The 24309-nt window shown below is 41.7% G+C and overlaps 1 protein-coding gene across 3 annotated transcripts in view; it reads right to left on the bottom strand.

Annotated features, from left to right (window-relative positions):
• The window catches only part of LOC130293418 (visinin-like), a 306760-nt gene that overhangs the window by 186357 nt on the left and 96094 nt on the right, over positions 1-24309 (bottom strand). The gene's annotated exons all lie outside the window — the stretch shown is intronic.

Genomic DNA, 24309 nt, shown 5'->3' with positions numbered 1-24309 from the left:
TAATATGTTTCAGCAGTCATAAAATCAATACCGCCTTCTAATATAGCGTTCCATGACTCATAAAATTAATAACACTGCCTAATATTGTGTCCCAGCAGCTATCATATTAATACCACAACCTGATATTATGGCCCATCAACCATAATATTACATTTGCAACCTTACAAACGGTTACTATGTGTCTTTTATATAGTTTTATGATATATATATATATATCAAACACATTTCATAGAATAAAATGTTTTCTTTTGTACATTTGTAAAGTTAAATACCATTTATAGGAATAAAGTAATACTACCTATTAATATTGTACACCAATCAGCCATGACATGAATACCACACCTAATATTGTGCCCCATCAGCCATAACATGAATACCACACCTAATATTGTGCCCCATCAGTCATAACAGGAATACCACTGCCTAATATGTTTCAGCAGCCATAATATCAATACCGCCTTCTAATATAGCGTTCCATGACCCATAAAATTAATAACACTGCCTAATATTCGGGCCCAGCAGGTATAATATTAATACCATGGCCTGATATTATGTCCAATCAACCATAATATTCATACCACTGCCTAATATTGTGTCTCTAGGTTGAAGTCTTTTTTCAGCCTTACAAACTGTTACAATGTTTTCCTTTGGAGCATTCTAGATTTTGTTTTCCTTCTTTGTAATCCATGATATTCTCAAAGTTCGCAATTTAGAGTTACAATTATTTTACACCACTCTATAAGTGCTTTAGGTACTGTATACATGCCAAATATTTAGGAAAACATTACACCCAATAATATACAGTGCCACCAGGTATTGTTCCAAATGTAAGGAAAATAATTATGTCCAAATCAAGCTGTATAAACAGAGTTTTCCAGCAGAATCGCATTATGTTTGTACAGAAGCCACACATTCCACAGAGTAGTGACAACAGGGTACAGTCAGGTTTTTCTATTACACCCTTAAAAACTGTGCAAAAGCAGCATACATAGCCATATCCAAGAACAGCTGTATAAACAAAGCACTTTCAAACAGTCAATCCACCTATTTCTCACATTAGACACCAATAAAATTAACATGGATGTGTATGTAGGGGCTATACCAATGAATAGAGCTGCCTCTATGTAAGGGATCTTGAATTATTTTAGTGTAGGATCTAAAACAGATCATTTATTGTATTGTACATTGCATAACTTTAATACCACACCTAATATGGCCCATCAGCCATAATAATAAAACAGCCTTCTAATATAGAGATCCATGACCCATAAAATTAATAACACTGCCTAATATTGGGGCCCAGCTGCTATAATATTAAAACCACTGCCTGATATTAAGTCCCATAAACCATAATATTAATACCACTGCTTAATATTGTGTCTCTAGGTTGAAGTTTTTTTGCAACCTTACAAACTGTTACAATGTTTCCCTTTGGAGCATTCCTGGCTTTGGGTACTGTATATATGACAAAGATTCAAGAAAATATTATCCCCAATAATATGCATTGCAGCCAGGTATTGTGCTAAATGTAAGGAAAAAAAACGATATCCAATCAAACAAATAATACTAACATATAAACTAAAAGACAATGCTATATTGATGATGTTATATAATTATAATACATAAATAATCAGTGACAGTAATAATAACAGGACATGTATGAACACACAGTAAATACTAGAGTAGATGTATTTTAGGCTTCTAAGTCAAAGTATTTACATGAACAGGTCCCATTCATTTAATATAAAGCTTAATTTTATACAATAAAAGGGTTGCTGGAGAACGCAAGTAAATAACATAGACAAAATAAATCTGTGGCAAGGATCTCATCTCTAAGAATTATACAAGCTCACATTATATAATGAAGGCACTACCAATGTAATTGCCTGGCAGGGCTGAAAATCATGGTTTATTCTTAGGCTCCCGGTAACATGTAATGTTCTGCTTAACTGTAAAGTTACACATCTTCAATGTAGTCATCTATGGCAGGAGGAGTCAATTCAAACATACAAGGCCTGAGAGCGTATGTTTTAGTGGTAGACCAAGTGAGCTACAGAGCTGGTGTTTGTCATTTTACAGACGTAGTTTTAAACTCCAATAGTAGAGTTTAATTTATAAAATAAACATCAAACAAATTTGCGGAGGATTTAAAAAAAAGAGTCAATTATTCTGATCATTTTTCTGTTTTGTTTGCTTTATTTGTAAATTGAACACCAAGCAAAATACCTTACATATATGTAAGTAATAGTGCACTCAAAACTGTTGTCACCGATAGAAAGAATAAATCGTGCACAGAAAGAACAATGGTAAAGTTTAAAATGTACAAACTTTATTAGAGAAAAACATAAAATTACAATAAGATATAAAATAAAAAATAAAGGCACCAGAATACATCTAAAAATAGGTGTGAGAAGGTCCTAGAAATCCTAGACATCATGAGACAAACATGGCATAGTGTAAACAGTAGTAATGGCTAATGGGTCAAGCATAGGCATGAACCATAGGGAAAACAGCTTAGAGGTACAAAACACCATAAATGGACCATAAAGTTATATAGGAGGTGCCAGACCTTACCCACCAGACCCCAATGATCATTTTGCTTCAAATGCTTCCTCGGGGGACATTTTATTTGTAAATTACAGTCAGGCTCCTAATTTTGGCTAAATAATGACCAAAATTCCAATAATATTCCTAGGTGCCATTTGAAGTTTGGCCCTAACTAGCTGATAGGAAAACAATACGAGAACAAAAAGGAATAAATTAATTGAAAAATGCACACAACACTCCAATAGATCTTTGAGGCCTTATGGTATATTCATGCATGTAGATATAATCTGATAATCCATCAATACAGCTGAATAGTTTGTCTATACAATATGTGCATGGATTTAACCATCACAGAGCATACTTCTCCAAGAGGAATAAACAAATGCCAAAGTGCGGCGTAAAATAACGGCGGTCCAGATGTGGTCGCACATCCACAACATGCACAATGCTCCTCAGCCACATTTATTAAACTAACAGGTCGTTAGTGTACTTTATGACCATTAAGTGCAAGTCCGCTAGCCACGTCACAGCCACCTGTAAGTAGCTGTTCCCTAACGGCCCTAGCAAAAAATGGCGTAGCACTAAGCGTCACCCATTGCCACCGCAAAACTAGTGCCCACAGGGGGAACGACCCACTGGCAGAGCAAACCCAACCCCTCTCAAACCAGTCCCAGGGCCGTTCCTTCCCACATACAAGGAGCAAGCGGTGTTTGCACAGGGTCCAAAATCTGCACTGCCTTGAGTGTTCTTAAAGATTAGCTTGAGAGGGATCCCTAGAGTCCCAAGGTGCCATGTAGAGGACCAATTCGGAAACTTTAAAAAGAGTCTTTAATTTGGTTGTTTCACTGGCCCCCCAAAACTGTTACCATAACACTGGCCATACAGCGGCACTATACAGGAAACACCATAATCACACTGACATTTTTAACATAAAACAGATCTAGGAAAATGTTTGCTTCTTTTGAAAGCTACAAATTGATTGCTATTTTAAAGTTTTTAATATAATCCTGAATAGTTGGTTGTGTTCACAAATCATTCAACAACAAATAATAGAAAAGCTGAATAAATAAATACATATTAAATATTAATAATAAGGGAATGTTAGACATTTTTCATGTGATAAGAAACAGATTTGTGTTGGTTATTTCAGGAATGGAATGCTATAGAGCCACTATTGTAAATTTTTCCAATGCCAATGCCTTCTTCATAGTGTGGCCCTACACATTGCTACAGAGGTGCGGGCGGCTATGTATGTGTAAGGAGAAACCACTAGCTTACAGTCAGGTGCAGGGCCGCCATCAGGGGGGTACAACCCATACACCATGGGACCCGGAGCTTCAGGGGGGTCCGGACCTTTTTTTTTTTTCCGGCTTGTCAGTGAGTGACTGCGACTCCTGGCTGGGTGCCCGTCAGAACTATGACAGGGCCTCATAGTCCGGGGGGCCCGCAGGACTATGAGGCCCGCTCTTTCTAGGGCGCGGGCCCCTTAAGAAGTACGGCAGGGCCGGACAGGCCAGGGGCTGATGGGAGTTGACGTGCCCCGTGCAGGCACGCACGTCTACTCCAGTCACCTGACCTGTCCCGGCGCGATCTCCAGTCCAGCATCCTCCCGACGGATCCTCAGTGGAACACTGTGACAGGAGCAGCAGCTGCACCGAACCCCGCAGCAGGGTAAGTGAAGGGGGGGGGGGTGTTGTTTGCAGACTACAATGGTGATGAGAGGTGCAGGGGAAGAGGTGCTTGGGGTGTTATAGGGGTGATGAGAGGTGCATGGGGAGGTCATTGGGTGATGAGGTTGGGGGGTTATGGGGTTACTGAGAGGTGCAGGGGGTGTTATGGGGGTGATGAGGTGCATGGGGAGGTTATGGGGGTGATGAGAGGGGGGTGTTATGGGGGTGATGAAAGGTGCAGGGGGGTGTTATGGGGGTGATGAGAGATGCAGGGGGGTGTTATAGGGTGATGAGAGGGGGGGTTATGGGGGTGATGAGAGATGCAGGGGGGTTATGGGGGTGATGAGAGATGCAGGGGGGTTATGAGGGTGATGAGATGGGGGGTTATGGGGGTGATGAGAGATGCAGGGGGGGTTATGGGGGTGATGAGAGATGCAGGGGGGGTTATGAGGGTGATGAGAGGGGGGATTATGGGGGTGATGAGAGGTGCAGAGGGGTGTTATGGGGGTGGTGAGAGATGCAGGGGGGGTTACAGTAGTGATGAGGAGAGATGTGGGGGGTTATAGTAGTGATGAGGAGAGATGCGGGGGGTTATAGTAGTGATGAGGAGAGGTGCGGAGGGTTGTAGTGATAAGAGGTGCTGGGGGTTATAGTAGTGATGAGAGGTGCTGGGGGTTATAGTAGTGATGAGGAGAGCTGCGGGGGGTTATAGTAGTGATGAGGAGAGCTGCGGGGGGGGGTTATAGTAGTGATGAGGAGAGGTTTGGCGGGGGTTCTGGGGGTGATGAGGAATGATGAGGACACAGAGGATAAGAGGTATTATATTTAGTGGGTATAGTGTGTGGGGGATTATATTTAGTGGGTACAGTGTATAGCAGTATTATATTCAGGGTACAGTGTATGGCAGTATTATATTCAGGGTACAGTGTGTGGCAGTATTATATTCAAGCTACAGTGTGTGGCAGGATTATATTTAGTGGGTACAGTGTATGGCAGTATTATATTCAGGGTACAGTGTGTGGCAGGATTATATTCAGGGTACAGTGTGTGGCAGAATTATATTTAGTGGGTACAGTGTATGGCAGTATTATATTCAGGGTACAGTGTGGGGCATTATTTTATTTAGGGTACACTTTCTGTCAAGGTTATAATGATTACTGTCTTCATGCAGAGGATGAGGATCTGCTGACAGTGAGGGGCCAATGATGTCCGGATGTCAGACTCTGCAGAGAAGATGGAGCTAGAGGAAGACCTGGTCTCTGGAAGAGATGAAGAAGAAAAGATAACAGAGAAGATATCACTCAAGTCAGAAGACATCACTCAGGTCACTGATATAATTGTGTATTCTCCTGACTGTCCCATCAGAGCTGTAGTCACTTGTATGTTCTGCAGTGATGATGGGTTAAACTGTGTCCAATCTTTGTCCCTCCAGCTGTTACAAAACTACAACTCCCATTGCCAGAGGCTCTCCAGACATGATGGGAGTTTTAGCTTTCCAACAGCTGGAGAACCACTTCAACTGAGGTGATCGGTGGGGGTCTCAGCAGTCAGACCCCCACCAAAAAAATTAGCTGCTTATATTAAAATGCCCAGGCCTTGGAAGGTGGGGGGAGAGGGGGAGCCTTTAAAGGAGTAGTCTGGTGAAAAATAACGTATCCTCTATCCAAGGATAGGGGATAAGTTATAGATCGCGGGGGGTCTGAGCATTGGGCCCCTTGTGATCTCCTGCACGGGGCCCCGGCAGTTTGCCGGAAGCTGATGTCTGTACCACGCAGGAAGCCGTGGCCGGCACACCCCCTCCATGAATGCTCTAATCTGATTAGAAATATATATCTAGAGGATAAAATAAAATTGGGGGCAGGCCACGGGGGTTGGGGGGGGGGGGGTAGCAGGCCTTGAGTTGTGTAAGGGGCCCCGAAATTTCTGATGGCAGCCCTGGTCAGATGTTTCCACACCACTAGAGAATGCCGCCTGTTGTTTATTAGTAAAAGTGCAGTAAGTATAAGGCCCACTTTTGTGAGAATACCAAAGAATTGTGCCGTCTTTAGAGTCAATTCATGGCAGGTCCTGTGATGTTTGTTCATGTTAGAATGATTGGCAAAACCTGAAATACTTTTACTCTAGTATTTACTATGTGTTCATACATGACTAACAACTCACATATAGAATATAGGCAATATGCAGACCTGTCTATTTTAGATTCCCAGCAAACAATTATTTAGAAAAAAAGGGGGAAGTGCCTAAAAACTCACTTTTATTTGGTATGCATTAAAAAACACCAACACAAAAATATTAAAGGCGATTCCCAAATAATAATTTAAATAAATTAAGCCACGCCTCACACCCCTAGGTGTGATATGAACTTGCTATAAATAATATTTGCAAGGCTCACATAGCGAAATGCTATCACAATTTATGTCATAGATGCCATTGTACCACATCTTTGTTAGTAAACCGTCAATATGTAAACTCAAATAGATCGTGTATAGCTATAGCGGGAATTGTGTATAGCTATAGCAGTGGAGTGAATACTATTACTGCAGGGTATACTTGTGGATCTATTTGAGTTTACATATTGACGGTTTACTAACAAAGATGTGGTACAATGGCATCTATTACATAAATTGTGATAGCATTTCGCTATGTGAGCCTTGCAAATATTGTTTATAGCAGGTTCATATCACACCTAGGGGTGTGAGGCGTAGCTTAATTTATTTAAATTATTATTTGGGAATCACCTTTAATATTTTTGTGTTGGTGTTTTTTAATGCATACCAAATAAAAGTGAGTTTTTAGGCACTTCCCCCTTTTTTTCTAAATACTTCATACATGACTATTAATATTACAGTCGCTGACAATGCTTAATGCCATTATTTATCATGTGCTATAAATATAACAGCATTATTATTATTATTTTTATTATAGTATTTTCTTTAAGTTTATATGTTACTAAATCTACGATTGGCCACATTTCTTTTACTTACAATAGGCACAGTGCACATTTGCCCCTGGATATTACCTGGATAGCACAATATTTTCATGAATCTTTGTTATGTATATAGTACTCGAAAAACACTGGAGTGGATGCATAATAAATGTAACTATAAATTGTGCACTTTGATAGTATTTACCTTTTGGTATGTCCAAACCCAAATTTGAAATGTGTTGGAGGACTTTGTCTCTATCATGGTTAAATCCATGCACGTATTGTATAAACAAACTATTCAGCTGTATTGATGGATTATCAGATTATATCTACATGTGTGAATATGCCACAAGGCCTCAAAGATCTATTGGAGTGTTGTGTGCATTTTTCAATTAATTTATTTCTTTTTGTTCTCGTATTGTTTTCCTATCAGCTAGTTAGGGACAAACTTCAAATGACACCTAGGAATATTATTGGAATTTTGGTCATTATTTAGCCAAAATTAGGAGCCTGACTGTAATTTACAAATAAAATGCCCCCTGAGAAAGCATTTGAAGCGAAATGATCATTGGGGTCTGGTGGGTATGGTCTGGCACCTCCTACATACCTTATTGTCCATTTGTGGTGTTTTGCACCTGTATTTTGGCAGTGTTATCTAAAGCTGTTTTCCCTATGGTTCATGCCTATGCTTGACCCATTAGCCATTACTACTGTTTACACTATGACATGTTTGTCTCATGATGTCTAGTATTTCTAGGACCTTCTCACACCTATTTTTTTTCTGTATTCTGGTGCCTTTATTTTCTATTTTATACCTATCTTGTTGTTTTTTTTAAATAAACTGGTGCCAGAAAGTTAAACAGATTTGTAAATTACTTCTATTAAAAAATTCTAAATTCTTCCAGCACTTATTAGCTGCTAAATACTACAGAGGAAATGATTTTCTTTTTGGAATACAGAGCTCTCTGCTGAAATCATGACCACAGTGCTCTCTGCTGACACCTCATTTCTAGGAGAGTGAGTTTTTCTGAAATGGTTTTTGGGGGGCATGTCCCATTTAGGAAGCCCCTATGGTGCCAGGACAGCAACCCCCCCCCCCCCACATCGCACACTATTATGGAAACTACACCCCTCAAGGAACGTAACAAGGGGTACGGTGAGCCTTAACACCCCACAGGTGTTTGACAACTTTTTGTTAAAGTCGGATGTGTAAATGAAAAAAAAAATGTTTTTCACTAAAATGCAGTTTTTTCCCCAAATTTTACTTTTTTTTTACAAGAGTTAACAGGAGAAAATGCCCCCCAAAATTTGTAACCCCATTTCTTCTGAGTATGGAAATACCCCATGTTTGGACATCAAGTGCACTGCGAGCGAACTACAATGCTCAGAAGAGAAGGAGCGCCATTGAGCTTTTAGAGAGATAATTTGTTTGGAATGGAAGTCGGGGGCCATGTGCATTTACAAAGCCCCCCCTGTGGTGCCAGAATACACCCCTCACGGAATGTAATTAGGAATACAGTGAGCATTTACACCCTACTGGCATTTGACAGGTCTTTGGAACAGTGGGCTGTGCAAACAAAAAAATTACATTTTTCATTTTCACTGACCACTGTTCCAAAAATCTGTCAGACACTTGTGGGGCGTAAATGCTCACTGTACCCCTTGTTACATTCCGTGAGGGGTGTAGTTTCCAAAATGGGGTCACATGTGGGTATTTTTTGGGGGGGTTTATGTCAGAACCGCTGTAAAATCAGCCACCCCTGTGCAAATCAACAATTTAGGCCTCAAATGTACATAGTGCGCTCTCACTCCTGAGCCTTGTTGTGCATCCGCAGAGCATTTTACGCCCACATATGGGGTATCTCCGTACTCAGGAGAAATTGCGTTACAAATTTTGGGGATCTTTTTTTCCTTTTACCTCTTGTGAAAATAAAAATTAAAGGGCAACACCAGCATGTTAGTGTAAACATTTTTTGTTTTTTACACTAACAGGCTGGTGTAGACCCCAACTTTTCCTTTTCATACGGGGTAAAAGGAGAAAAAGCCCCCCAAAATTTGTAGTGCAATTTCTCCCGAGTACGGAAATACCCCATGTGTGGCCCTAAACTGTTTCCTTGAAATAGGACAGGGCTCCGAAGTTTGCATAGGGGTGGACATAGGGGTATTCTACGCCAGTGATTCCCAAACAGGGTGCCTCCAGCTGTTGCTAAACTCCCAGCATGCCTGGACAGTCAGTGGCTGTCCGGAAATGCTGGGAGTTGTCGTTTTGCAACAGCTGGAGGCTCCGTTTTGGAAACACTGCCGTACAATACGTTTTTCATTTGTATTGGGGGGGACAGTGTAAGGGGATGTATATGCAGTGTTTTACTCTTTATTAGGTGTTATTGTAGTGTAGTGTAGCGTTTTAGGGTGCATTCACACTGGCGGGTTACGGTGAGTTTCCCGCTAGGAATTTGCGCTGCGGCGAAAAATTTGCTCATACTTGAAGCAGGAAACTTACTGTAAACCCGCCCGTGTGAATGTACCCTGTACAACTACAACTCCCAGCATGTACTGACAGACCATGCATGCTGGGAGTTGTAGTTTTGCAACAGCTGGAGGCACACTAGTTGGAAAACCTTCAGTTAGGTTCTGTTACCTAACTCAGTATTTTCCAACCAATTCCCAGCATGTACTGATCACAGAAGGGCATGCTGGGAGATGTAGTTATGCAACAGCTGGAGGTACGCAACTACAACTCCCAGCATGCCGAGACAGCCGTTTGCTGTGTGGGCATGCTGGAATTTGTAGTTTTGCAACATCTGGAGTGCTACAATTTAGAGACCACTGAACAGTAATCTCCAAACTGTGGACCTCCAGATGTTGCAAAACTACAACTCCCAGCATGCCCAGACAGCAAACAGCTGTGTGGGCATGCTAGGAGTTGTAGTTTTGCAAGATCTAGAGGGCAGTATAGAGATCACTGTGCAGTGGTCTCTAAACTGTAGACCTCCAGCTGTTGCAAAACTACAAATTCCAGCATGCCCACACAGCAAACAGCTGTGTGGGCATGCTGGGAGTTGTAGTTTTGCAACATCTGGAGGGCTACCGTCTAGAGACCACTATAGTGGTCTCAGACTGTAGCCCTCTAGATGTTGCTAGGCGACTCACCGGCTTCCGTCGCATCCAGGGAGCCGTCCTCTTCTGCCGCATGCCGCCCGCAGATCTCCGTTGCCGCCCGTCGTCGCTCCGCTGCCTCCGGACGGGTAATTGATCTTCGGCGCCGCTCCTCTTCGTTTTCCCCGTTCTGGCCCGCCTATTGTGGGTGGGCAGGACGGGGAAAACTAAAGTAAATCCCCCCGATCTGCTATTGGTGGTCGCGTCTAGACCACCAATATCAGGGATAGGAGGGGTGGCACCCATGCCACCTCACTTCTATCGCTTTAGGGGGATCGTGGGTGTCTTAGACACCCGCGACCCCCCTTATATTCCGGGTCACCATAGACCCGTTATGACCCGGAATCGGCGCAAATCGCAAGTGTGAATTCACTTGCGATTTGCGCCGATCGCCGACATGGAGGGTCTAATGACCCCCCTGGGCATTTGCACGGGGTGCCTGCTGATAGATATCAGCAGTCATCCCGGTCCGGTCCCTGCCAGTCACGCGGCGGGAACCGAAATTCCCGCGGGCTTATGGATACGCCCTTCGTCCTTAAGTACCAGGACGCAAGGGCGTATGCATACGCCCTTCGTCCCCAACGGGTTAAACTTTACCATTGTTCTTTCTGTGCACGATTTATTCTTTCTATAAGCGACAACAATTTTGAGTGCACTATTACTTACATATATGTAAGGTATTTTACTCGGTGTTCAATTTACAAATAAAGCAAACAAAACAGAAAAATGCTCAAAATAATGGACTCATTTGTAAATTCACTGCAAATTTGTGTGATGTTTATTTGATAAATTAAACTCTACTTTTGGAGTTTAAAACTACATCTGTAAAATGACAAATACTAGCACTGTAGCTCACTTCGTCTACCACTAAAACATATGTTCTCAGGACTTGTATGTTTGAATTACCCCAGCCTGACATAGATAGCTACATTGAAGATGTGTAACTTTACAGTTAAGCAGAACATTACTTGTTACTGGGAGCCTAAGAATGGATATACCATGATTTTCAGCCCTGCCAGGCAATTACATTGGTAGTGCCTTCATTATAGAATGTGAGCTTGTATAATTCTTAAAGATGAGATCCTTTCCTCAGATTTTTTTGGTCTATGTTACTTACTTGCGTTCTCCAGCAACCCTTTCATTGTATAAAATTAAGCTTTAGAAAGAATGAGATAGTCCAGCGTTGTATAGTCGGTTGAATTCAGAGGAGTTTATTCGTAACAAAACATATAGGTACAGGTAAGTGACGCATTTCGGCTGTCAGTACACAGCCTTAGTTATACTAAGGCTGTGTACTGACAGCCGAAATGCATTACTTACCTTTACCTATATGTTTTGTTTCAAATAAACTCCTCTGAATTCAACCGACTATACATCACTGGACTATCTCATTCTTTCTATGTTTATGGTATTGGTCAATTCCAGTCCAGGACGTTGTGAGGCTGCAAAGGGAGAGCTGGAATCCATTACACATTGAAAATTAAGCTTAATATTAAATGAATGGGACCTGTTCATGTAAATACTTTGACTCAGAAGCCTAAAATACATCTACTCTAGTATTTACTGTGTGTTCATACATGTTCTGTTATTATTACTGTCACTGATAATAATAAATGGAATTACTTATGTATTATAATTATATAACATCATCAATGTAGTATTATCTTTTAGTTTATATGTTAGTAATATTTATATGACTGGATATATTTTTTTCCTTACATTTGGAACAATACCTGGTTGCAATGTATATTATTGGGGATAATATTTTCCTGAATCTTTGTCATGTATACAGTACCTGAAGCGCTAATAGAGCAGTGTAAAATAGCTGCAACTGTAAGTTGTGAACTTTGAAAATATCATTGTTTACAAAGAATGAAAGCAAAACCAGGAATGCTCCAAAGGGAACATTGTAACAGTTTGTAAGGTTGCAAAAAGACTTCAACCTAGAGACATAATATTAAGTAGTGGTATTAATATTATGGTTGATGGGACTTAATATCAGGCCGTTGTATTAACTCCTTGGGGACGGAGGGTTTTTCCGTTTTTGCACTTTCGTTTTTTCCTCCTTACCTTTTAAAAAGCATTACCCTTTCAATTTTGCACATTTGTACAACAAAATGTAAGAAAAAATGCAATTTTGTAACTTTTGGGGGCTTCCGTTTCTACGCAGTACATTTCTTGGTAAAAAAAAATGAAGCCTTCTCTTTATTCTGTAGGTCCATACGATTAAAATGATACCCTACTTATATAGGTTTGATTTTGTCGTATTTCTGGAAAAAATCATAACTACATGCAGGAAAATTTATATGTTTAAAATTGTCATATTCTGACCCCTATAACTTTATTTTTCCGCGTTCGGGTCGGTTTGAGGGCTCATTTTTTGCGCCGTAATCTGAAGTTTTTAGCGGTACCATTTTTGTATTGATCAGACTTTTTGATCGCTTTTTATAAATTTTTTCATGATACCAAAAGTGACAAAAAATATGCTATTTAGGACTTGGAAGGTGTTAAATGATGTTTATTCACTTTTTTTTCCACTTTTTTTTTTGCAATGTTATAGCTCCCATAGGGGGCTATAACACTGCACACACTGATCTTCTCAGAGGAAACCATTAATCAATGATTCTGCCACTTGACTGCTCATGCCTGTATCTCAGGAACTGAGCTGTCATTCGGCGATTGGACAGCGAGGAGGAAGGTAGGGGACCTTCCTGGGGTCCTACAGCTGTTCGGGATGCCGCTGAGATCCCGATCAGCCCACTGAGCTAGCCGGGAGCAGTTTACTTTCATTTTAGACACAGCGTTCAATTTTGAACGCCGCGTCTAAAGGGTTAATAGCACGCGGCACCATGATCAGTGCTGCTCACTATTAGCCATTAGTGTTGCTCGCGAATATTCGCAATTCGAATATTATTCGCGAATATCGCATATTCGCGAATTTCGCAAATATAGCGCTATATATTCGTAATTACGAATATTCATTTTTTTTTTCGTTTATTTTTCACAGTACACATCACAGTGATCACCCCTCTCTGCTTCCAGCTTGTGTGGCGTAAAGAAGGCTCTAATACTACTGTGTGAGACCGGCGTGTGAATTTTCGCATATGCGAATATTTACATATGCTAATTTTCGCATATGCGAATTGTTGTATATGCAAAGTTTCGCATATGTTAATTTTTCGCGCATGCGGATATTTGCATATGCGAAAATGAAACACGAATATTCGCGAATATATGACGAATATTCGTCCATATATTCGCAAATTCGAATATGGCCTATGCCGCTCAACACTATTAGCCATGGCCCTGCGTTATAGAAAGCGAGTGGGCGGAGGGCATAAAGGTACGCCCTCCATTCCCAACAGGTTAATATTATAGCAGCTGGGACCCAATATTAGGCAGTATTAGTAGGCCATATTAGAAGGCTCTATTAATATTATGGCTGATGGGCCATATTATGTGTGGTATTAAAGTTATGCAATGTACGATACTATAAATGATCTGTTTTAGATCCCACACTTAAATAATTCAAGATCCCTAACATAGAGGCAGCTCTATTCATTGATATAGCCCCTACATACACATCCATGTTACTTTTAGGGGTGTCTAATGTGAGAAATAGGGGGATTGACTGTTGGAAAATGCTTTGTTTATACAGCTGTTCTTGGATATGGCTATGTATGCTGCTTTTGCACAGCTTTTAACGGTGTAGTAGAAAAACCTGCCTGTACCCCGTTGTCACTACTCTGTGGAATGTGTGGCTTCTGTACAGACAAAATGTGCTTCTGCTAGAAAACTCTGTTTATACAGCTTGATTTGGATATATTTCTTTTCCTTACATTTGGAACAATACCTGGTTGCGCTGTATATTATTGGATGTAATGTTTTCCTAAATATTTGTCATGTATACAGTACCCAAAGCACTTATAGAGCGGTGTAAAATAATTGTAACTCTAAGTTGCGAACTTTGAGAATATCATGGATTACAAAGAAGGAAAACAAAACCTAGAATGCTCCAAAGGGAAACATTGTAACAGTTTGTAAGGCTGAAAAAAGACTTCAACCTAGAGACACAATATTAGGCAGTGGTATTAATATTATGGTTGATTGGACATAATATCAGGCCGGGGTATTAATATTATACCTGCTGGGCCCCAATATTAGGCAGTGTTATTAATTTTATGGGTTATGGAATGCTATATTAGAAGGCAGTATTAATATTATGGCTGCTGAAACATATTTGGTGGTGGTATTCATGGAATGCTATATTAGAAGGCGGTTTTAATAGTATGCAATGTACGATGCTATAAATGATATGTTTTAGATCCCACACTAAAATAATTCAAGATCTCTTACATAGAGGCATCTCTATTCATTGATATAGCCACGCATTTTATAAACAAACTATTTAGCTGTAATGATGGATTATCAGATTATATCTACATTTGTGAATATACCATAAAAAGCATCTGTTTCTATATAATGTGATGATTATTTATATAACATTCTGTGTAGCTGTTGAAAACCTGATATAAAATTTATGTATATTCACACGTTCTATAAATTTATATAAGATACTGAGCAAATGTTTCTATATAATGTGAAAGGAATACTGTGACGGATTGTAGTACTACGATTCTCGGGTGAATATTGATAGAAGCGAGAACAGCTGCCGTAGGAGCATTTAAGTCTGCTGCTGTACATGGTCATATTACGCAGGGGCCCCACACTATAAACATTCCCATTCAATTAGGAGATTACATCAGTGCCTGTGGGAGAAATGGGGGTAAAGCTGTGCAGGGAAGGGGGCGTGGCATGTCACAAAGGGGCATGGCTTAGTGAGCCTCTGGTAGAAAAGGGGGCGTGGCACCTGTCACTTTATTTTCGGTGGGCGGTTTGGCGAAAAGTATCCCCCCTTCACTACTCATATTGCTCGAAAATGGTGCTCTGCTTAATAATGTGAAACACCCACCATTAGTAGTTTTTCCTTAAATTAGGCTCACCTGGCAATCTAATTATCACAGGTGTCTGAGATTGTTTTCAATGATCAAAAGAGCCCTGAGACACAATGCCATCCATGAGTTAAACTGAAAAACAAAATATTTAATCTTTGTGACACTTAAATATTATTTGCATAATCATTTGGAACAGGGTGTAATAGAAAAGCTTGTAACCATAGGTAATACAAAAATAGAGAAAAAGAAACATAGCTGCACATCCACAATTTGCATTTTGATCTACTTGCTTCTCAGCATAATTTCAAAAACTAACAGGTTGTTAGTAAAGGTTTTGATCAAAAAGTACACGTCCACTCGCCACGTCAAGGCCACATAGTCAGAATGGGTCCCTAACCTAACACTGGCATAGCGCCGGGCAGCGACCACTACCTCCGCAACACCAAGGCCACAGAGGGAATGACCCAGGGGCCAGGCAGCCCCACTGCTGCCTGACCATGCTGGTAACCATAGGTATCACTTTAATGGTATTGACAAAATTAAGAGAACATGCTTTTACCTTGTGCACTGTTTAAAAACAGTTTTTTTTTCTATTCCCCCCACAAATAATAATTTTTGGGCTGTACCATACATTTTATGATAAGTTGAAAGGTGTCATTACAAAGTCCATTTAATCGCGCAAAAAACAGGCCCTAATATGACCCTTGTGGGAGGAAAAATACCCTTAACACCTGTAAATGTACACCCTGCTCCCGCTCCCGTTCTATGATGCACACTCAAAAGCTGATCACACCTCATAGCGGTGTGGTCCCAGTGGTCTCAGATGTCGTGACCGTGGATAATGCCGGACATCACCGTTTATGATGATATCCGGCATTAACTAAACTTTGATTGCAGTGTCTAAAATGTTAAAATAAACATCAATCGGGCTGATCAGGACACCCAAAGTGAAATGGGGGGGGGGGGTCCCGATCAGCTGACGTTCCATGCGTGCGCCCATAGCAATAGAGGAGCGGAGCATCGAGGAGGACATGCACCGGCCGGCATGGTAAGTCACCAGCACCAGCACGTCCTCTTTGGTGTTCTGACCACCCCTCCTCCGGTCCCGGGACCTACTGCTATCGTCTATAGGCCATAGCAGTAGATCATGACCCTGGACCGGAGGACTGGTGGTCGGAACACTAAAGTGGGGCAGTACACAGACATACAGCCTCCAGCCATACACTGTATATGACTGAAGGCTGTATGTCTGTGGGGGAACTATACTGCACCTAATGTGGGGAGCTATTAGCTCCCCACATTAGCTGTAGTATAGTTCCCCACATTAGGTGCAGTATAGTTCCCCACATTAGGTGCAGTATAGTTCCCCACATTAGGTGCAGTATAGTTCCTCACATTAGGTGCAGTATAGTTCCCCACATTAGGTGCAGAATAGTTCTCCACATTAGGTGCAGTATAGCTCCGAGCACCTAATGTGGGGGAACACCTAATGTGGGAACTATACGGCACCTAATGTAGGGGAACTATACTGCACCTAACTGTACTGCACCTAATATGGGGGAACTATACTGCACCTAATGTGGGGGAACTATACTGCACCTAATGTGGGGGAACTATACTGCACCTAATGTGGGGGAACTATACTGCACCTAATGTGGGGGAACTATACTGCACCTAATGTGGGGGAACTATACTGCACCTAATGTGGGGAAACTATACTGCACCTAATGTGGGGAAACTATACTGCACCTAATGTGGGGAAACTATACTGCACCTAATGTGGGGAAACTATACTGCACCTAATGTGGGGAAACTGTACTGCACCTAATATGGGGAAACTGTACTGCACCTATTGTGGGGGAACTGTACTGCACCTAATGTGGGGGAACTGTGCTGCACTTAATGTGGGGGAACTGTATTGCACTTAATGTGGGGGAACTGTACTGCACCTAATGTGGGGGAACTTTACTGCAGCTAATGTGGGGGAACTGTACTGCACCTAATGTGGGGAACTATACAAAAATATAAAATTGTACTATTCTGATCCCTAGAACTCTTTTATTTTTCTGTATATGGGGATGTATGAGGGTCATTTTTGCGGTTTGATTTGTAGTTTTTCTCGGTACCATTTTTTGTTTTGATGGGACTTTTCAATTGCTTTTTAGATATTTTTTATGGTATTTGAAGTGACCAAAAATGTGCAAATCTGGTTAGTGCACTATTACGACTTTTGGGGCCCCTCCTTTGATTTTGCCTAGGGCCATGCTAAGCCTAAAACCGGCCCTGACTGTAATTTTAGGGGAGTGTACTCAGGATGAAAAATTAATATATGTTACACAACAAGGTCATTACAGGCTTAGTATAAACACCGTGGGTAGTAATCCCATCCATTAGTTATCTGCCAGTAACCTATTGTTTCCTTGTAACTATTCCATAATGCCAACATGATAATAAAGAAATGTTGGCCAGCGGCATTTAATGTTATGTTCACTCACCCATGATACCAACGTGACCCTGGACCCCTACAGCTGCTGTTTCACTCCACTCAGGGGGCTTGCTATCACTTGCTCTCTGTCTACTTATATACAGCCCTCACTAATTCTTGTTCCGGAATGCAAACCTTACTTCCGCTTCTCCGGTAACGTCAGCGCACGCCAAGCGTCCTGCCAAAGAATCCTGCTGCCCTCACTTGGCGTCATGACGTCAGAGCGCATGTCCGTTCCTCCTCAGCATGCGCACTGTGTTTTAAGACGTCAGGAGTGGCAACGCTCCAGCCATTGTAGGCTGCGCGTGCCCACCACGGAGAGGTCATGTTACTTGGCTGTGCAGTGGGTATTGGCAATTTAACTTCCACTTAAGTCATACAGGTTATGTTAAGCATTTCTAATGGTCATATTATAAGTGAGAAATGTAAGTAATAATTCTGATCACTGATATTGCATAGCACTAAATACCCACTATGCTTCTTCCCACTCTACAAATCAATTATCAGTGAATTATAAATCTATATTATCTAAGTTGTATGTTATCCAGTGTAAGAAAATAAATAATCTTTTAAAACAACTATTATCATTAAGACATAATATAAATAATTATGATAGTACAAAAGTGAAAAAATTACACATATGTTATACCATATTTAGACTCTAATCCCCCAAAATATTCCCATATTTCTCTATTAGCAGCTACCCTTAGGCACTGCAATATCATGTGAACCACTACATACTTTATCATCATCATAGGAAAAGATATCAACATAAAAAAAAGTGAAAAAAAGACAAAATAAACACCACTTGACTAAATAAAAAGTGAGTACGTGCAAAGTGCAAATAGTGACAAAAATAAATATATCTGAAAAGAATATAATAGGTAATTTTTGCCTCATATTTAATGTCAAAGACAATATGCATAAAAAATATATTACGATTTGCAAATCATATACCTCTATCTTCTATCTTATCCTTATACAACACACACAGTCCCTTTCTAGACATGTGCCATTCGTTTCGGCACGAATGTCTAATTTACCGAATTTTACCGTTTTCGGGCATTCGGACCGATCCGAATGCACGAAAACATATTTTGAACATTCCCGTATAGCCACGATAATACGAATAGCAAAATAACGAATGCATTCGTTATTTACCGAATGCATGCGGTAAATAACGAATGCATTCGTTATCCGTGAACGAAAGTAAAGAATTAATTCTAATTTTTTTATTGGTCCTTGCGCTAACACTGTTCTGTTACTGTTACCAGGGTGCCTCCAGCTGTTGCAAAACTACAACACCCATCCAGCATGCCCTGACAGCCAAAGGCTGTCTGGGCATGCTGGGAGTTGCAGTTTTGCAACAGCTGGAGGCGCACTTTGGCAAACATGCGCAAAGGTTTTCAATTCATTTTCAAATTCCGCTTGCATTTTTCAGAAATATGTTAGTAGGTCAATGACATGCATAGTAATTGCCGTGGGAACATTTTTCATTCATAAAACCGCAGACTTAATTGGATAATTGCCGGTTTAGAACGTTTGGGGTCCCAACGTTCTACACGGCAATTATCCAATTAAGCCTGCGGTTTTATGAATGAAAAATGTTCCCACGGCAATTACTATGCATGCCATTGACCTACCAACACATTTCTGAAAAAAGCTAGCGTAAGTTAAAAATGAAAGAAAAAGCTTAGCGCATGTGTGCCAACGTACCAAGTGTGCCTCCAGCTTTTGGCTGTCAGGGCATGCTGGGTGGGTGTTGTAGTTTTTCAACAGCTGGAGGCACCCTGGTAACAGTAACAGTGTTAGCGCAAGTGACATGACATGTTATACAGGTTCTTCACAAAAAATTTGCATATTGTGCTAAAGTTCATTATTTTCCATAATGTAATGATAAAAATTAAACTTTCATATATTTTAGATTCATTGCACATCAACTGAAATATTTCAGGTCTTTTATTGTTTTAATACTGATGATTTTGGCATACAGCTCATGAAAACCAAAAATTCCTATCTCAAAAAATTTGCATATTTCATCCGACCAATAAAAGAAAAGTGTTTTTAATACAAAAAAAGTCAACCTTCAAATAATTATGTTCAGTTATGCACTCAATACTTGGTCGGGAATCCATTTGCAGAAATGACTGCTTCAATGTGGCGTGGCATGGAGGCAATCAGCCTGTGGCACTGTGGAGGTGTTATGGAGGCCCAGGATGCTTCGATAGTGGCCTTAAGCTCATCCAGATTGTTGGGTCTTGTGTCTCTCAACTTTCTCTTCACAATATCCCACAGATTCTCTATGGGGTTCAGGTCAGGAGAGTTGGCAGGCCAATTGAGCACAGAAATACCATGGTCATTAACCTCTTAAGGACCCAGGGCGTATGGATACGCCCTCACACCCTGGGCCTTAAGGACCCAGGGCGTATCCATACGCCCTGGCGTTTTCCGGTCTCTGCCGCGCACCGGGCAGAGATCGGAACTGGATGCCTGCTGAAATCCTTCAGCAGGCATCCAGGGCAAACGCTGAGGGGCGCCATTGCGATCTGCGGCGATACCGGGCTGATCGGGTCTCTGGGACCCGACCGCCCGGTAATTTCGCATGATCCCGGCTGTCACAGACAGCCAGGACCATGCTGGAGCATAGGAGCGAGGTTAGTTAACCGACCAATCGCAGGAGGTGGGGAGGTTACTTCCTCCCGTCCTGCCCGGCCCCTGAAAGTCCGGAGAGGACGGGAGGAAGACCGGAGGACGCGGCGGGAGACGGGGGAGTGCTGGGGACCAGCTCCGGTACTTACCTCGTCCCTGAAGACCCGGATCCCGGCGAGGAAGATGGCGGCGGCGGCGACACGTGAGTAGATCTTCAGCCGCGGTCGGGCCCTTTACAGCAATGCACGTCGCCGTAAAGCGACATGCATTGCTGTAATGGGACCCTGTAAACTACAACTCCCAGCATGCCCAGACAGCCCTTGGCGTCTGGGCATGCTGGGAGTTGCAGTTTTTCAACATCTGGAGGTCCACAGTTTGGAGACCACTGTGCCCTTCCAGATGTTGCAAAACTACACATCCTCAGCATGCCCTTACTGTCCAGGCATGCTGGGAGTTGTAGTTCTGTAACATCTGGCCCTTCAGATGTTGCAGAACTACAACTCCCAGCATGACTGGACAGTTTTGGCATACTGGGAGTTGTAGTTTTGCAACATCTGGAAGGGCACAGATTGGGAACCACTGTATTAGTGGTCTGCAAACTGTAGTCCTCCAGATGTTGCAAAACTACAACTCCAAGCATGCTGGGAGTTGTAGTTCGGCAACATCTGGCTCTAAAGATGTTGCCAACTACTACTCCCAGCATGCTTGAGAATGGTTTTGCAACAACTGGAAGCACGCTGGTTGGGAAACATTGTCTGTTTCCTAACTCAGTGTTTCCCAACCCATGTGCCTCCAGCTGTTGCAAAACTATAACTACCAGCATGCACTGATAAACTGTGCATGCTGGGAGTTGTAGTTTTGCAACAGCTGGAGGTCCCCCCTGTGAATGTACAGGGTACATTCACATGGGCAGGGGCTTACAGTGAGTATCAGGCTGCAAGTTTGCGATGCAGCAAATTTTGCGCGGCAGCTCAAACTCGCTGCAACCCCCCGCCCGTGTGACTGTACCCTAAAAACACTACACTACACTACACTAACACAAAATAAAATAAAAAGTAAAAAACACTACATATACACATACCCCTACACAGCCCCCCTCCCCTCCCCAATAAAAATGAAAAACGTCTGGTACGCCACTGTTTCCAAAATGGAGCCTCCAGCTGTTGCAAAACAACTCCCAGTATTGCCGGACAGCCGTTGACTGTCCAGGCATGCTGGGAGTTTTACAACAGCTGGAGGCACCCTGTTTGGGAATCACTGTCGTAGAATACCCCTATGTCCACCCCTATGCAAATCCCTAATTCAGGCCTCAAATGCGCATGGCGCTCTCACTTTGGAGCCCTGTCGTATTTCAAGGCAACAGTTTAGGGTCACATATGGGGTATCGCCGTACTCGGGAGAAATCACCTAACAAATTTTGGGGGGCTTTTTCTCCTTTCACCCCTTATGAAAAGGTGAAGTTGGGGGTCTACACCAGCATGTTAGTGTAAAAAAAAAAAATTTTTTACACTAACATGCTGGTGTTGCCCTATACTTTTCATTTTGACAAGAGGTAAAAGGGAAAAACGCCCCCCAAAATTTGTAATGCAATTTCTCCCGACTAGGGGGATACCCCATATGTGGGCGCAAAGTGCTCTGGGGGCGCACAACAAGGCCCAGAAGGGAGAGTGCACCATGTACATTTGAGGTGATTTGCACAGGGGTGGCTGATTGTTACAGCGGTTTTGACAAACGCAAAAAAAAAAAAAAAACAACATGTGACCCCATTTCGGAAACTACACCCCTCACGGAATGTAATGAGGGGTGCAGTGAGAATTTACACCCCACAGGTGTCTGACAGATCTTTGGAACAGTGGGCTGTGCAAATTAAAAATGTTGTACAGACCACTGTTCCAAAGTTCTGACAGACACCAGTGGGGGTAAATGCTCACTGTACCCCTTGTTACATTCCTCAAGGGGTCTAGTTTCCAAAATGGTATGCCATGTGGGGTTTATTTTGCTGTCCTGGCACCATAGGGGCTTCCTAAATGCGACATCCCCCCCCCCCCCCGAGCAAAATTTGCTCTCAAAAAGCCAAATCTGACTCCTTCTCTTCTGAGCATTGTAGTTCGCTCGTAGTGCACTTCAGGTCAACTTATGGGGTACCTCCATACTCAGAAGAGATGGGGTTTCAAATTTTGGGGGGTATTTTTTGCTATTAACCCTTGCAAAAATGTGAAATTTGGGGGGAAACACCCATTTTAATGACATTTTTTTTTTTTTTTTACGTATGCAAAAGTCGTGAAACCCGTGTGGGGTATTAAGGCTCACTTTATTCCTTTTTACGTTCCTCAAGGGGTCTAGTTTCCAAAATGGTATGCCATGTGGGTATTTTTTGCTGTCCTGGCACCATAGGGGCTTCCTATATGGGACATGCCCCCGAGCAAAATTTGTTCTCAAAAAGCCAAATATGACTCCTTCTCTTCTGAGCATTGTAGTTCGCCCGTAGTGCACTTCAGGTCAACTTATGGGGTACCTCCATACTCAGAAGAGATGGGGTTACAAATTTTGGGGGGTATTTTCTGCTATTAACCCTTGCAAAAATGTGAAATTTGGGGGGAAACACACATTTTAGTGAAATTTTATTTTATTTTTTTACATATGCAAAAGTCGTGAAACACATGTGGGGTATTAAGGCTCACTTAATTCCTTGTTATGTTCCTCAAGGGGTCTTGTTTCCAAAATGGTATGGCATGTGTTTTTTTTCTGTTCTGGCACCATAGGGGCTTCCTAAATGCAACATGCCCCCCAAAAACCATTTCAGAAAAACGTACTCTCCAAAATCCCTGTCACTCCTTCGGTTCTGAGCCCTCTACTGCGCCCACCGAACACTTTACATAGACATATGAGGTATGTGCTTACTCGAGAGAAATTGGTCTACAAATATAAGTATACATTTTCTCCTTTTACCCCTCGTAAAAATTCAAAAATTGGGTCTACAAGAACATGCGAGTGTAACAAATGAAGATTGTGAATTTTCTCCTTCACTTTCCTGCTATTCCTGTGAAACACCTAAAGGGTTAAAAGGCTGACCGAATATCATTTTGTATACTTTGGGGGGTGCAGTTTTTATAATGGGGTCATTTGTGGGGTATTTCTAAGATGAAGACCCTTCAAATCCACTTCAAACCTGAACTGGTCCCTGAAAAATAGTGAGTTTGGAAATTTTGTGAAAAATTGGAAAATTGCTGCTGAAATTTGAAGCCCTCTGGTGTCTTCCAAAAGTAAAAACTCGTCACTTTTATGATGCAAACATAAAGTAGACATATTGTATATGTGAAAAAAAAATTAAATATTTTGAATATCCATTTTCCTTACAAACAGAGAGCTTCAAAGTTAGAAAAATGCAACATTTTCAAATTTTTCATAAAATTTTCACATTTTTCACCAAGAAAGGATGCAAGTTACAATTTTTTTTACCACTATGTTAAAGTAGAATATGTCATGAAAAAACAATCTCGGAATCAGAATGATAACTAAAAGCATTCCAGAGTTATTAATGTTTAAAGTGACAGTGGTCAGATGTTCAAAAAATGGCCGGGTCCTAAGGTGTAAAATGGCTGGGTCCTTAAGAGGTTAAACCATTTACCAGTGGTTTTGGCACTGTGAGCAGGTGCCAGGTTGTGCAGAAAAATGAAATCTTCATCTCCATAAAGCTTTTCTGCAGATGGAAGCATGAAGTGCTAAAAAATCTCCCGATAGCTAGCTGCATTGATCCTGCCCTTGATAAATCACAGTGGACCAACACCAGCAGCTGACATGGCACCCCAGACCATCACTGACTGTGGGTACTTGACACTGGACTTCAGGCATTTTGGCATTTCCTTCTCCCAGTCTTCCTCCAGACTCTGGCACCTTGATTTCCGAATGACATGCAAAATT

The sequence above is a fragment of the Hyla sarda genome, chromosome 10 (genome assembly GCF_029499605.1).
Source record: "Hyla sarda isolate aHylSar1 chromosome 10, aHylSar1.hap1, whole genome shotgun sequence".
NCBI lineage: Eukaryota > Metazoa > Chordata > Amphibia > Anura > Hylidae > Hyla > Hyla sarda.
Note: the sequence above shows the minus strand (reverse complement) of the source record. Positions and strands in the feature narration are given on the sequence as shown.